This window comes from Acinonyx jubatus, chromosome B2 (genome assembly GCF_027475565.1).
Source record: "Acinonyx jubatus isolate Ajub_Pintada_27869175 chromosome B2, VMU_Ajub_asm_v1.0, whole genome shotgun sequence".
NCBI lineage: Eukaryota > Metazoa > Chordata > Mammalia > Carnivora > Felidae > Acinonyx > Acinonyx jubatus.
Genome location: NC_069385.1, coordinates 49,282,174 through 49,296,133, shown reverse-complemented (window position 1 = coordinate 49,296,133; position 13,960 = coordinate 49,282,174). Strand labels below are relative to the sequence as shown.

The following is a 13,960-nucleotide window of genomic DNA, read 5'->3' as shown; positions in this document are numbered from 1 at the left end:
AGGAAGAAGGATCCATGGCCCCTGCTGGTGCTCCTACCTGGGATTGTCACACTTTCTCCAAGCTAAGCACTATTTATGCCTCTCAAGGTCCCAGCCTGCGAGCTGGGAGAAGAAGATGCCTGTAGAAGTCTCCCTCCTGTATTGTTTTTAGAGAGCACATTTGCCTGATTTTCTGAACGTTTCTTAATTATCACTGCTTGAGTTAGAATATTTATTTATTTTTTTGAAAAAGGGTCATAAAGTCTGATCCTTTAAAAAAAATTTTTTTTAAGTTTATTTATTTTTGAGACAGAGAGAGACAGAGCATGAACGGGGAGGGGCAGAGAGAAAGGGAGACACAGAATCGGAAGCAGGCTCCAGGCTCTGAGCCATCAGCCCAGAGCCCGACGCAGGGCTCGAACTCACAGACCGCGAGATCATGACCTGAGCCGAAGTTGGACGCTTAACCAACTGAGCCACCCAGGCGCCCCTTTTTAAAATTTTTTTAATGTTGATTTATTTTGGAGAGAGAGAGAGAGTGTGTGTGTGTGTGTGTGTGTGTGCAAGCAGGGGAGGGGCAGAGAGAGAGGGAGACGCAGAATCCAAAGCAGGCTTCAGGCTCCCAGCTGTTGGCACAGAGCCCAACATGGAGCTCGAACCCACAAACCATGAGATCATGACCTGAGCTGAAGTTGGACGCTTAACTGACGGAACCACCCAGACGCCCCTGAGTTAGAATGTTTTAAATAATGGATTTTTAAAATAAATTTCCACTTCACTTGCCTTTTGACACCATCAAGTTTTTTCCTTAAAGCTTTGTTTGCAAATTCCCTGGTAGGTGAGTCTTGAGTCCCGCATGGCACACAGCACCTGGGACAAAGTCTTTTTGGCCAGGCCCCAAGAGGAACTTGGAAATCCATGTCAGCCCCAAGGGGTATGCCCCGAGAATGGGCAGCTGAAAATGTTAGCTTTCAAACAGAGAGACTGACTCCAATATAAAGAGAGCATGCCTAATTTATGTTATTTATCATCATGCTGTTTTGTCAATCTCAGCCTATTGATAACAGTGCTGTTAGCTAGAAGTGCCTAGGGGGTTCACCTGGACCAGACTATTCGGGGTGATCCTCCACCGGGCCTCCCCCAACTGAAGCCAACGTGGCTGGACCAGTCCCTGAGGTTACGGTGATTGCAGGATGCACCAAAGTGGATACCTATCAGGGAATTTTGAAGGACAAGATTTATTACCCACGGTTCCTAGAGAGCATACAGCACACCTACAGTATACAGTATATGGGCCACACAGTTAGGTCACAGCAGAGAAAGATAGAGAGAGTGCCAGTCAGGGTCTCCACCTCTACTGGGGTTGAGGGCTTCGCAGATTCACTCTGGGAAAATTTTTAATGTTTATTTATTTTTGAGACAGAGAGAGACAGAGCATGAATGGGGGAGGGGCAGAGAGAGAGGGAGACACAGAATCGGAAGCAGGCTCCAGGCTCTGAGCCATCAGCCCAGAGCCTGACGCGGGGCTCGAACTCACGGACCGTGAGATCGGGACCTGAGCTGAAGTCGGATGCTCAACCGACTGAGCCACCCAGGCGCCCCACTCTGGGAAAATTTTTAAACGTAGAAACTGGAATTAGGGCATGGAAAGGAATAAGCGGGGTGACTCAGGCGGTCAGTTATCTAGGTTCATGAGAGCTTTCTAGAAGGGGAACCTAGGGGTCTGGTTCCTCATCTGGTTGTGTTGCCAGTGGCCCTGCCACACAGCTGGTAATCACTGATTCAAGATGGAAGTCTGTGAAACGGATGCCTCCGCAACCAAAAGCTTAATGTCAGGCACTTACATCACACATGCTAATTCTTCTCTTCTGCTATCATGGTGTGAAAAAAATCCTTACCCATCATCTGTGTTCCTGAAATCTCCTAAGGAGGGCACAGTAAGTTCTTCAAGCCGGTTGTACAGTTGTAGTTTCAAGCTTGACTCTCTAGAGCGCAGTTATGAGCACCGAAGCAGTACCTCATGTTTCAGGAACATTCGTTCTAGATAACTTGTTGGAAATGATTTTCTTCAGATGTAAATAACTTCGAGACTTCGCCGTGAAGAATACTGTCCGTGTTGAATGTACCAACGGTTTCAGTGGGAACACATCGTTCTTCTGTTAGGTTTCTTGATCCTATAATTTCCTGGGATAAGTCTCATCTAATAAGTGGCTCTCCAGTGAGCCAACTCAAAGTGGTTTCACTAGCCCTAAAACTGACCTCACAGAAAAAGTCGAGTGCATGTGAGCTATATTCTCCACTGGGGGAGTCACAGAGTCTATTTGTTTATTAAACTCTTGAGAATTCCAGGGGTGCAGAAATGTGACTGTCCTTATGTAACAGTGTTTCCCAAACTTATTTGGCCAACAAACTTGTTTCTAGTCAGCATCTGGCAGAATTGATATTTCCCAGAACACACTTTGAGAAACAGTGGGTTAGGTGTCTTTCTTTCTTTCCTTAAAAGAGAGAGAGAGACTTGAATTTTTTTCCATCATGAAGTACAATGGAAATTAATAGCCATTTCACTTGTATCCTACAATAATTTACCATTGTCTAGCTAGCTATGGATTTCTCCCTCATATTTCTAAAGGCCTGGTCTCGGATACTCCAAGTATCCATATCTCCTTTTAGTCCTGTTTTCAGGGATGTGTGTTCAAATGTGACTAACGGTTCCAAGCTTTGCCTGGAACCGAGAAGGGAGACATACCGCATGGGTTTCCACACACACACATACTCTGTTGCATTTCAACTTTTTCTCTTCCTCCTTACTTGAGGTTTTCTATTGAATCTATAATTGCTGAATTCTTCACAGAGGTATTGTCTTTTTTTCTTAATGTTTATTTATTTTGAGAAAGAGAGAGAGAGAGAGAGAGAGAGAGAGAGAATGTGCACAAATGGGTGGGTGGGGGGCAGAGAGAGAGGGAGAGAGAGAATCCTAAGCAGGCTCTGCACTGTCAGCACAGAGCTCGACTCGGGGCTCCATCTCATGAACCATGAGATCATGACCTGAGCTGGAATCCAGAGTCAGATGCTTAACCAACTGAGCCACCCAGGCTTCCCGAGGTAGTAGGGGTCCTGATGCTGACTCAACAGGACACAGGCCAGATAAACTTCTCAAACATTCAACAGAATTTCCAATAAGATGATTGAAGCTGCACTCTATTAAATATTTAAGGTCCAAAACAACAGATTAGGAAATAACTTTCCTACACAGAAACCACAGGGGAAGAATTTGGAATCAATGAGGATAAAAAGAAAAAAAAAAAAAAAGCTTGAAAGCAAGAGCTGCAGATTCGAAGGTGTTTTCTTCATTAGCACGCTCTGCCACTGTCATAATTTCTGGTTACATAAGCCATAAGGCAGAAAGCAGACAAAACTGTTGGTCTGGGTGTCTTAAAAATACTAACTTAACAGTGGAAACTCCTTCTCCTCTGAAAGGAATGTGGAAGACACAGGGGAAGCAGCAGCTGAGTAATGCTTTTAGAACAGAGTGCTAGAAATCCCATGAGCTGTGATTTCTTTATATCACCAATGCCAACTTGTAGCCAGAAAACGGTGGGTCCTCTTCTGCAACGCAGAAATCCATAATCCTCTGGCTTTACTTGAATTTTTTTCCTTCTTAATTTTTACTTTTTTATTTGAGAGAGTGAGAGAGACAGCACCAGTGGGGGAGAAAGGCAAAAGGAGACAGAGAGAGAGAGAGAGAAATTAAGACAGCGAATCTTAAGCAGTCTTCATGTTCAGCACTTTTTCATTTGAGAGAGACAGAGAGAGCACCAGTGGGGCAGAAAAGGCAAAAGGAGACACAGAGAGAGAGAGAGACAGAGAAATAAAGAGAGCAAATCTTAAGCAGTCTCCACGTTCAGCACGGAGCCCAATGTGGGGCTCTATCCCGTGAGCCTAGGATGATGACCTGAGCCAAAATCAAGAGTTGGACTCTCAACCAACCGAGCCACCCAGGCATCTCTGGTTTACTTGAATTCTTAACAAACTTCCAGTCACTAATTTCTGCGACACCGAAGTTTTGCTTTGAGAGGTGTAACAGTCTTCATAACTCATGATCCAAATACTCTGGTAGTTCAATGTATCATAGTTGCAGGTGTGGTCAGGTTAAGAGTTAAAAGAAATAACCCAAATCTCTCACTCGCATACACACTCCAGTGGAGTCTCTTCGAAGTCTGTTCTGGATGTTTCTGGGAATCGGCGAAGCTGCCTTAAGTATGCCCATGTAATGGTCTGTAGGCTCTAGCGCATTCTTTCCTTATGCTCTTATACCCCTCACCAAAATGCTACTTTACCGCCATTGCTGATGTTGCCCTTGGTGCTCCTGGAAACAGGTCCAGTGCACCCAATGCTGCCGGCTGTAGTGTCACCAGGGCGTGCTGTCCTCCCAGAGTGGAGAGATCATCCCATCACCGAACCACGTCACCCTTAGTCACTACAAATCCCTTTATCCACTCCTCTCATGATCTCACGGAGACCTTCCCACTTCTTCAGTTTTACTCAAATACCCTGGACGAGGATGTTAAGGGACCTTTCTACCACACAAAGACTCTCGGAATACCTCCACCCTCCCCTTAGGCCAAATAAACCCACAGGGAAATCAACTTGTGGCCACCAACTCCTCACCTCCTCAGACAAATGCAAGTAAGTCTCAGTTTCCCTTAGACCCACCCTGGCCCCTTCTGGCTCCACGTATAGTTACAAACACAATAGCTCAAGCTAACACACCCACACTCCTTGGGCCACAGATGTGCCCAGTGGGCCATCTGTTATCCTCCCTGCTCCACTTTAAGCCTGACCTGGATATTCATCTCAACCACATTTTGCTGAAAACGTAGGAAGTTGCTCCAGAAATGGACTTGCCCCTTAGTGGAGGGGTCCTCCCAGAGCTAGGCCCCACGCTCAACCAGGACTTGGAAACTTCAGAGCACATTCAGAGAGATGTCAAAGAATGATTAAATTTTTAAAGGACTGAGAATAATGGAAGAAAGCAAAAGGCTCTGGAGTCACTGGCAGCATCCCACAGGAGACACAGCATGGGTTTTATAATCAGAGAGACCTACATTTAAATCCCAGCTTTGTTTCATAACCGTGACTGTGCGCATTTGTTTTGCTTTTCCAAGTCCCAGTTTCCTCGCCTCTGAAATAGAAATGATATGTAGCTTACAGACTGGCTATATTGTCTCATATCTAATAAAAATATGAAAGGCTTAACGGGAAGAAAAGCTTTGTGAAATAGAAGTTCTATTTCTTCTTGTTCACAGTTAAAGGAATGTTGGCCCCCCCAAATTTGGAAGACTTGGGAACTAAAACTGTTGAATTATAGAAACAATTGAAATGACACCACTCTCCTCAAACATAAGCTTGACACTACATAGGAACTCTTGAACCAAAATATCTCTTAGGGTCTTGAAATACAGAAATATTAAGACTGGTCACATCAGCTGTCTTCTATCAAAGAGTTCCTTCCCTCCACCTTCCAGTTCTTTGATGATGTAAATCCATGATTTTCATGAATTAAGAATACCTAATGATCTTGCATTTTAAGGTTAATACATGTCAATTTAAGATAAGCAAGCAAATTTAATTTAAGATTAGCAAGTAAGGTTTTACATAAACAAGTGTTCCTTTTTATACCTGGATTGAATTTTAACTTATATTCACCACTATAGGACAGAAGAAGAGAGAAAAAATATGTATATATATATATGTATATGTATATATATGTATATGTATATAAAATATGTATATATATGTATATGTATATATGTATATGTATATATGTATATATATGTGTATATATATATATACATACATATATAATATTTATATTGTATTCTACATAATATGTAATATATCACAGTAATCCCATTGTAGTTAATTGCTATTTTTCTTGAGCTTCTGTTTCAACTAAATGGGTTTGTTGTACCAAAGGTATTTTTGATTTGCAACGTATACCTTGTATTTGGAGGACCACACAAAGGAAAAGAAACTCTCATAAAAATGAAGCAGTGTTCTTGTTATATAAATAAAGCTTTTGTCTGAAACATCTCCAGGAGGTAGTAATAAATAGGACTGTCATTATATTATATGTAAATAAAGAAATTCCATGGAATGAATAATATTGGAAACTAGCAAATTGTGCTGAGCTATGGTAAGAATTAATAGCACGTATCTTAGTGGTTGTCTTAAGAGGTGGCGGCTGTCAGAATAGATCAGTTATACATGCAGCAGGGGCCCCAGGTACTTCTCATTTTACCCTGTGAGAATCAAATAATGCAATGTACCGTAAGTAACATAAGCTCTGGATGCAATCCTATGCACTTTCTGTACGCTTAGTCCTTACAGATTAGAGATCATAAAAGACATGTCTAAGCCAGAAAATATATGCCAGGTATAAATAAATATGATTTAGGATATAAATGGTCTCAATTCAACTGTAAGTCCTAGATTTTATAAAATTGTCTCCCCATAAAGGGGAGTTTCATGAAGCCAACTCATTTCAGACACAAGTTTTGAGAAACAAGTGAGTTTTTTTCCCAAGGTCATCAAAAATTTCATGGTTATGATATAAATGTTAAATTTGCAAATTGAAAGAGTCCCCAATCCATAAAGTGCCCATGGCATTTCCAGAAACGCTTTCAAAATTTCTACAGTATAAGTTGAATATGTATTTATGCACTTCCCAATGGATTATTCTCCCTTGTTAACTAGACTGAGAAAGGGCAATAAAATATTCAGCTGCCTACTGCACTCTTTCTGATAGAGAATTCAGCTGTAACGGCTATTCAACCAGCAAATGTCTTGTTCAGGGATGACCCTAGAAACTCTCATCCCACTAATCTGCGATAAAAATTTCCCTACTGAGGAACTGCAAATGAATGAAAACTGAAATGTATCAAATTTGTCTAGAGAATCAAAGAGCAGATTTGCATTGTCTTTTTCAGAGGAGAGCTTCTATCAACCAAATCACTTTGTTCTGCCTGTGCTTTGCATTTTTTCAAGGCACAAGGATCTCCCTTTTGGAAGTTATATTAATTCAGAGCTATAGAGTCCTAAAGAGCGCTGTGTGAAGATGCTAGACGAATCTAGCAGTATTCTCTAATGATTTGAAAAAGCCCATGCAGCTGTGAAAGGGAACTCTTAGAAGAGGGCCAGCATCTTACAGAAAAGCTGTGGAGAGCCGCCCAAAGCACATTCCCAAAACTTGCCCGAGACACTGCGGCAAGTCAGGACCTCGTTCCCAATTATGCACCCATAATTGTGTGCACTTATGCACACTATGATCTTGGGTGACACCGAGAGCACAGAGAATAAAAATCACCAGATAACCCTGCCATCTCGTTTAAAAAATTGGTTTCAAGTTTTTCTTTCCAAGATTTTCATTACAACTGGTAAACTTAAAAGAAAAGAAATGTGACTGGGGTAAGCTTCTTTTTCCTACTGGTTGCTAAAGGGAAAAAGAAATGCAACATACGTGAAAAGAAGAAAGAAGGACCTATTTAATCTGTGTCTGAAAATCAGGCTCGGAAACATCAACAGACAGATATAAATCTGCAAATGGGCAAATAGAGCTGGGAGTCATTCTTTTTTCTTATAAAAACCGTAGTAAAGAATATAAAAACATTTTATCCTTTAGCCTATTATTTTAAAATTTAAATGATATGTTGGTTAATTGCTGCTAATTGAATGCGATTCAACTTTGGATCTCACAGTACCTTGCAAAAAAAGAAAAATTTGATGAATATTGAGTTCCAGTCTATTGGAAAAGCTATTTTCTCCCAGCCTCACTGCATCCCCTATGCTTGGTAAACTGTGGATGAAAACCTCTCTCATCATTTATACTCACAGTCATCTCTCCTTGCTTCTGAAGTCATTAGTGTCTTTAACCCTCACTTGTCATGTTTGCATATATTTTTACATTGCTTAATATTTCTTAAGTCTTTTCTTTAAATAATCTCAGGGGTGCCTGAGTGGCTCAGTTGGCTAAGCATCCGACTTCAGCTCAGGTCATGATCTCACAATTTGTGGGTTCGAACCCCACGTCAGGCTGTGTGCTGACAGCTGGGAGCGTGGAGCCTGCTTTGGATTCTGTGTCTCCCTCTCTCTGTGTCCTTCCCCTGCTCATGCTCTCTCTCTCTCTCTCTCTCAAAAATAAATAAAACATTACAATAAATAAATAAATAAATAAATAAATAAATAAATAAATAATCTCATTCTCCTTGTAGATACGTTGTCCCTTCCCAAATATATTTCAAGCTTTTCGATATCTGAGAGTCTTGGTATATCCCAAAGCATATGCCAGGGTGGTGTGTATGTGTGTGTGTGTGTGTGTGTGTGTGTGTGTGTGTGTGTGTGTGTGAGCACGTATCAGAGAAACCTTTAAATGCACCCAGGCCATTTCCCAATTCCCCAGAGCTCCAGGAAAAAGGTCAGCCTACTAAGGCACCCTCAGTTTGATCTAAACCAATGCTAATGGTAAGCCCAGTTAAACAACTCCTGACCAGCTCTGGACAGGGACCTTTTTCATCTTCAACTTCTAATGTCATTTATCAGGCCATGATACCAAGAAAAGTGGAATGAGGAAGGGGTGCTCCAACCTCCCAGCATTCCCATATAGGCCACTTCCCACATGCTCTGTGTCTGGTGGTGGGTGGGCAAGACAAGTAAGGGAACTGAGACCAACCATCTTTTCTACTTTTCATGTCTTCCCTCACCACCTTCATCCATTTCCATAACAACAGGGGTATTATATGCCTCTCACTAAAGGTGGAGTTCAGGAATGCACCTGGAAATGTAGATATGGGTTCGTTTATTCCATCATCAATTATTCGTGGAGAGCTGCTGTGCCCTGGCCCTTGTTCTGGACTAGGACTGCGATGAAGAGCAAAATGGGCAAGATTTTTGCTTACGTGGACCTTCCATTCTAGCAAGGAGGGAATGACATGACAGAAAGCAAACGACAAACAAGTGTGGAAGGAAAATGAACAAGCCATAATATTTACAAGGGAAAAAATGCTCCAAATCACATCAAAACATGATGATACAGTAGAGATCAGGGGTGTTAGGGTGGGTGCATATTTAGGTAGGAGGTCACGTAAGACCTCACTGAAAAACAGACATTTAGACTGATACCAGACTGACCCGAAGGAGCCAGGCCCCCTGGGGCAGAGCACTGGCTGTTCCAGAAAGAGCAAGTGAATGACTGAATCTCGTGTTCAAAAATAGACAGCAACCCTGTGTGACTGAAGCATGGCGAGTGACGGGCAGAGTGGTACAAGAAGAAGTTTAAGATGTACGACATGCCAGGGCACGCAAGGCTTTGTAACCCCAGATAATTTGGGATGTTATTCTAAGTGCCGTAGGAATCCGGTGGAGGATTTAGCCCAGTTGTGATGTACCTGGAGACTGATTTGGGCTAGAACAGAAGCGTGGAAGCTGGGGACATGCAACCACCATGGCCAAGCCGGCTTGAATTAAAGCAACCATTAGAAATGGAGAAGAGGAGATGGCTTCAGGGTATGTTTTGCAGTAATGCTGAAGAATCGGAAGACGAGGAGTAAATGGCAAGGAGAATCAAGGACAGCTATTGGGGGCTGGGCTGAGCAACCAGGTGGACAGTTATGCCAACTACCGTAATGGAGAAGCAGCAGACCTGGGAGAGAGGTGGAGACTTCTGTGTTGCTGTGTGAAGTTTGAGACAATTACTGTACTGAGTGAAAACTTCAAGTAGGCGGGCGAGATGGTTCAGAGGCATAAAGACACAAGTGGCTTCAATGATCAGCATGTCGATGTTTGCAACAGTAGGTATGGAGGGTACGGAAACATATGACCCTGTTCCCTTGTTTGAGGAGGCATCAGGGCATTGGGGAGATGCTCGTGTCCGTAGCTGAATGTATTATAGATAATTGGTAACTGCTGTAACAGGCCCCCAAGAAGAACTTGAGGAACATGGAAAGGGAACGGCTAATTCTGACTTGTGTCACCAATGATCCCCCACTGCTGTTATTCTGCTCTTCTGTCAAACTTCTCTCCCTCACACTTCACTTCCTTCGGGAGAGACTCCATTACTCTTCCTGGCCCTGGATCATTTTCTAAAGCTAGTGGGGAAACTTGCAATTATTTTTCCATGGTTAATTCCTTAATGCTGTCAACATTTTCCAGAGTTACAGACTGTCTGTGATGGTGTTGGTACATTGGGCTGCTTCCGTGGACCTCCACCTTTCATATTCTAGAGGCTTCAAAAAGCTTTTACAGGTTAACTATGAGAGAACGGGCTCAAATCAATTCTAGCACTTTTTAGCACAACATCTATGCTATTCCGTTTGAACTGGGTCAAGAACCATATGATCTGTGGTGGTTGAATTCTCAAAGCACCCTGCAGTTCCTGATGGAACATCTTCATACACAATTTCTTTATTGAATGGGTGGCTTATTAGTATTCAGAAAAGTAAGTGGGTGGTGAAACCAAGTAAGTTTATTTAACTTTAATAAAAGTTTATTTTGGTGCAAAACAATTTTCCATTCATCGTGCTTTTCTTAATGGGAGGTTTTAATGTGTCTTAATACGTATTTAACTATAGTCATTATAGCCCATAAAGTCAAGAATCTGTGAACTAACTAGTAAAAATTTACATTGTAAGTGGGATAGGCTTTAGAAGAGCCACAACAAGACAGTGACCAAATAACACAAGGACACACACTTGTACCAAACTGTGCTGTGAATGGTGTTTCTCTGTAAATAACAAACCCTTGGGGCACCTGGATGGCTCAGTCAGCTAAACATCTGACTCTTGGATTCAGCTCAGGTCGTGATCTCGGGGTTTGTGAGTTTGAGCCCCACATCGAGCTCTGCACTGACAGCGTGGAGTCAGCTTGTGATTTCTCTCTCCCTCTGCCTCTCTGTCCCTCCTCAGTTGTTCGCGTGCTTTCTGTCTCTCAAAAAAATAAATAAACATTAAAAAAAAAAAAGAAACACGTCTCACAGATAAATAAGTACAGATTCCAATCAAAAACATGCTTTTTAGAGAAATGTGGTCCTTATCAATAGAAAACCACATATTTTAAACGCTCAGCACTACTCCATAGCTCCCTGCCCACATGACCTCTTGTGCCCTTCCCCATTCTCAAAAAGCAGTACCCCATTAGAGTGTAGAATATCAGACCTAGGAAGAACTTTAGGGATCATCCAAGTTGGCCAACACCTTCATGTGTATACACATATTGTGAGCCCGGGAAGCTTGGTGATGTATGCATGGTCATATCACTGGGGCAAGAATTCTTCAAGTTCCCAGCCATAGGCTGCTGAAACAAATCCTCAATCGCCCGATCAATCAATACCTTACTTTCCTTTGTGCAGTTGGTATACAGGTAGAGAAAATAACTTTATTAAATGAATCTACCCTAAGATATGAGTCCCCTTCTTCCAACCCTCACCAGAATTATTTACTGAATTATTATTTAATTATTAAATTCATTATCATTAATTATTTAAATTATTATTAAGGAATTATTTACTACTGGGGTGCCTGGGTGGCTCAGTGGGTTGGGTGTCCAACTCTTGATTTCAGCTCAGGTCATGGGATTGAGCCCAGAGTTGGGTTCCTCACTGAGCTTCAAGACTATTTAAGATTCCCTCTCTCTCCCGCTGCCCCCTTTCCCTGCTTGTGCTCTCTCTCTAAAATAAAATAAAACAAAACAAAATAAAATAAAATAAAAATTTTTTAAAGAATTATTACTATAAATACATTTGTAAGGGTATGTCAACAATGAGACAGTTTAGAGGCAAGGAGTCTTTCCCAGAACAATTTAGATCACATACTTAACACTGTATGTTTGAGACCATAGCAGCTGAAAGGAAAGGAGAATTTCCCTGCTCCCTTCATTCTCCATACAGAAGGAGGGACTGGAGTAAAGTTTGTCCCTGGTCCTCTTCTCCGCCCCCCCCCCCCCTCCATTATTTGTTGTTGGTTGTTCAGGCCCAGATGCCTTAGCCTAATTCTTGCTCTTCAGTGATGGTGACAATAACCACCTTAGGGTAAATAAAGGGCTTTGCATACCAGGGGCTTGCCCTGTAACCCATCCCTACCTGACCTATCCCACAAAATTGCCAAGGATGCAAAGAATCTCGGATGCCTGTGCCCTAGGACACAGACCCAGGTATGCCCAGGAGATTCCCAGGAGAGTTTACAGTTTCACTCAGTTCAGCACTGCCTCCCTATTTCTCTAGTTCAATTCTCTCATTAGGAAAAAGAAAATAACAATAGTAATTTTGACAACTCTGTACTTTCCTATAAGAGGTACCCTCCAACCCCCTTTCTTTCTCTCTTGGAAAGAGTGTTGCTATGGTTCACTGGGTGAGCGTGGACCCAAGGCTGGCTTCCTCAGGGGACTCCTCCAAGTGAGTCCAAGGGAAATCCTGTCCAAGGGAAGCCACTCTCTGTCCCAGCCTCATCCTGTAGAGGAACATGGGCTCTGCCTCTGGGGAGCTTGGGAATAGTCTGCAATTTTGAAAGGCAAATATGGTGGACTATTTTCTAAGCCTCCAGCAGAACAGGGCTCCACTTTTCATTTATCCCTCTGAGTCTGGTGGCCAGCTCAGAAAACAGAGGCATCTGCTCCCGTTAAAAAAAAAAAAAAAAAGCGTATTAGGTTCAGCTCTGAAAAGAAAACTTTAAATTTGGAGAAAAACCTTTGTTTAATCACATCAGGTCTATGTCACAAGCTGAAAAATGCCAGGAAATTCCAAGCTAAAGGTGGATACTTCATCTATAACTCATGGCATGGGGTTATTTTTATTCTTTCATACGCCTGCAAACTGAGGGTGAAGGATTAGAAAAACTGAGTTGTGTGTGTCTTGTTTTGGGTTTGGTTTTGTTTTGGTTTTTTGGTCTTGTCAGTTCATGTCATAAACTTGGCACTACTCTGTGGTTTTTTTTAATTTAATAAGAATATGAGATTATACTGATCCTGTTCTCCAATTTCTCGTTAGTGCTGAACAAGCACTTTTGGCACTCACAACTCAAATTGCTGCCATGTTGCTCTGTGCCTTAGTATGTTTGGCTATGAACTCAAGTGTCTTGACCTACCATCTATCTTAAAGGCCTGAGAAAGAAATCATTTTAGCATTCCTGCTCTTAGCTCATATATATAAATCTATGATCCATGACATGCCTGCGGCTCTGAAGTTAGCACAAAACTATGAAGAAAAAAAAGAGCAGAGGGGATGGGGTGGGGGTGGGAGGGTGGAAAAAAAAAAGCAAAAACAATGAAGACCCATAAGCAGAATAGTATAAAATCTCTTGTTTTGTGCCCAGCCATAGGTTCTGGATCTTACGAATGGGATAAAGAATGTATGTAACTTCAAAAACATGTAACTCTTTCTCTTTTAAATGTGGGAAATGTTCATTTTTCAATCTGAGTGCCTTGGATTTCTGTATTTGTTTAAGAGTTGTGGGGTACGTAACAAAAATACGGAGCCTGCCACAAATAGGCAGTTCACCTTTCCAAGGATTTGAAAGTTTGACCACTACAAATGTCTGGGAATAAAGAAGAAAAAATGAAACATTAACACCAAGCATATCCTGGTAGTATAATCATGATTTTGATTGTCAGTCATTATAACAGAAGAACGAAGCATGCCAGGGAACAGTGATAGAAATATTGCTTTAGTGAAACAGACAATGCTCTGTAATAGATTAAACTTTAGCATCAGTTCTCAATCAAATAGTAAGTATTTATTGTGGGCCAACCAAGGAATGCTTCATTTACTAGAAATGTAAACTAATGGGACCTACTCTCAGTTAGCTTCTAATCTGGCTTCAGTAGGCCAGTATAGGGTATGGGATAGAGGATAGTGCACATGTAACCACCAAGACTTAAAAATTCATGTGCAAGGATTGATCTTGGGAACCCAGAAACCACTTCTGCAGTGGGTGAA

General features: G+C 41.9%; 1 long non-coding RNA gene across 1 annotated transcript in view; it reads right to left on the bottom strand.

Moving 5' to 3' along the window:
• Positions 1-1,373: 1,373 nt before the first annotated feature.
• Positions 1,374-13,960, bottom strand: part of LOC128315544 (uncharacterized) — a 52,665-nt gene continuing 40,078 nt past the window's right edge. Inside the window, exon 2 of the long non-coding RNA XR_008298393.1 lies at positions 1,374-2,474. This is a non-coding gene — a long non-coding RNA (uncharacterized LOC128315544). The remainder of the gene's footprint in view (positions 2,475-13,960) is intronic.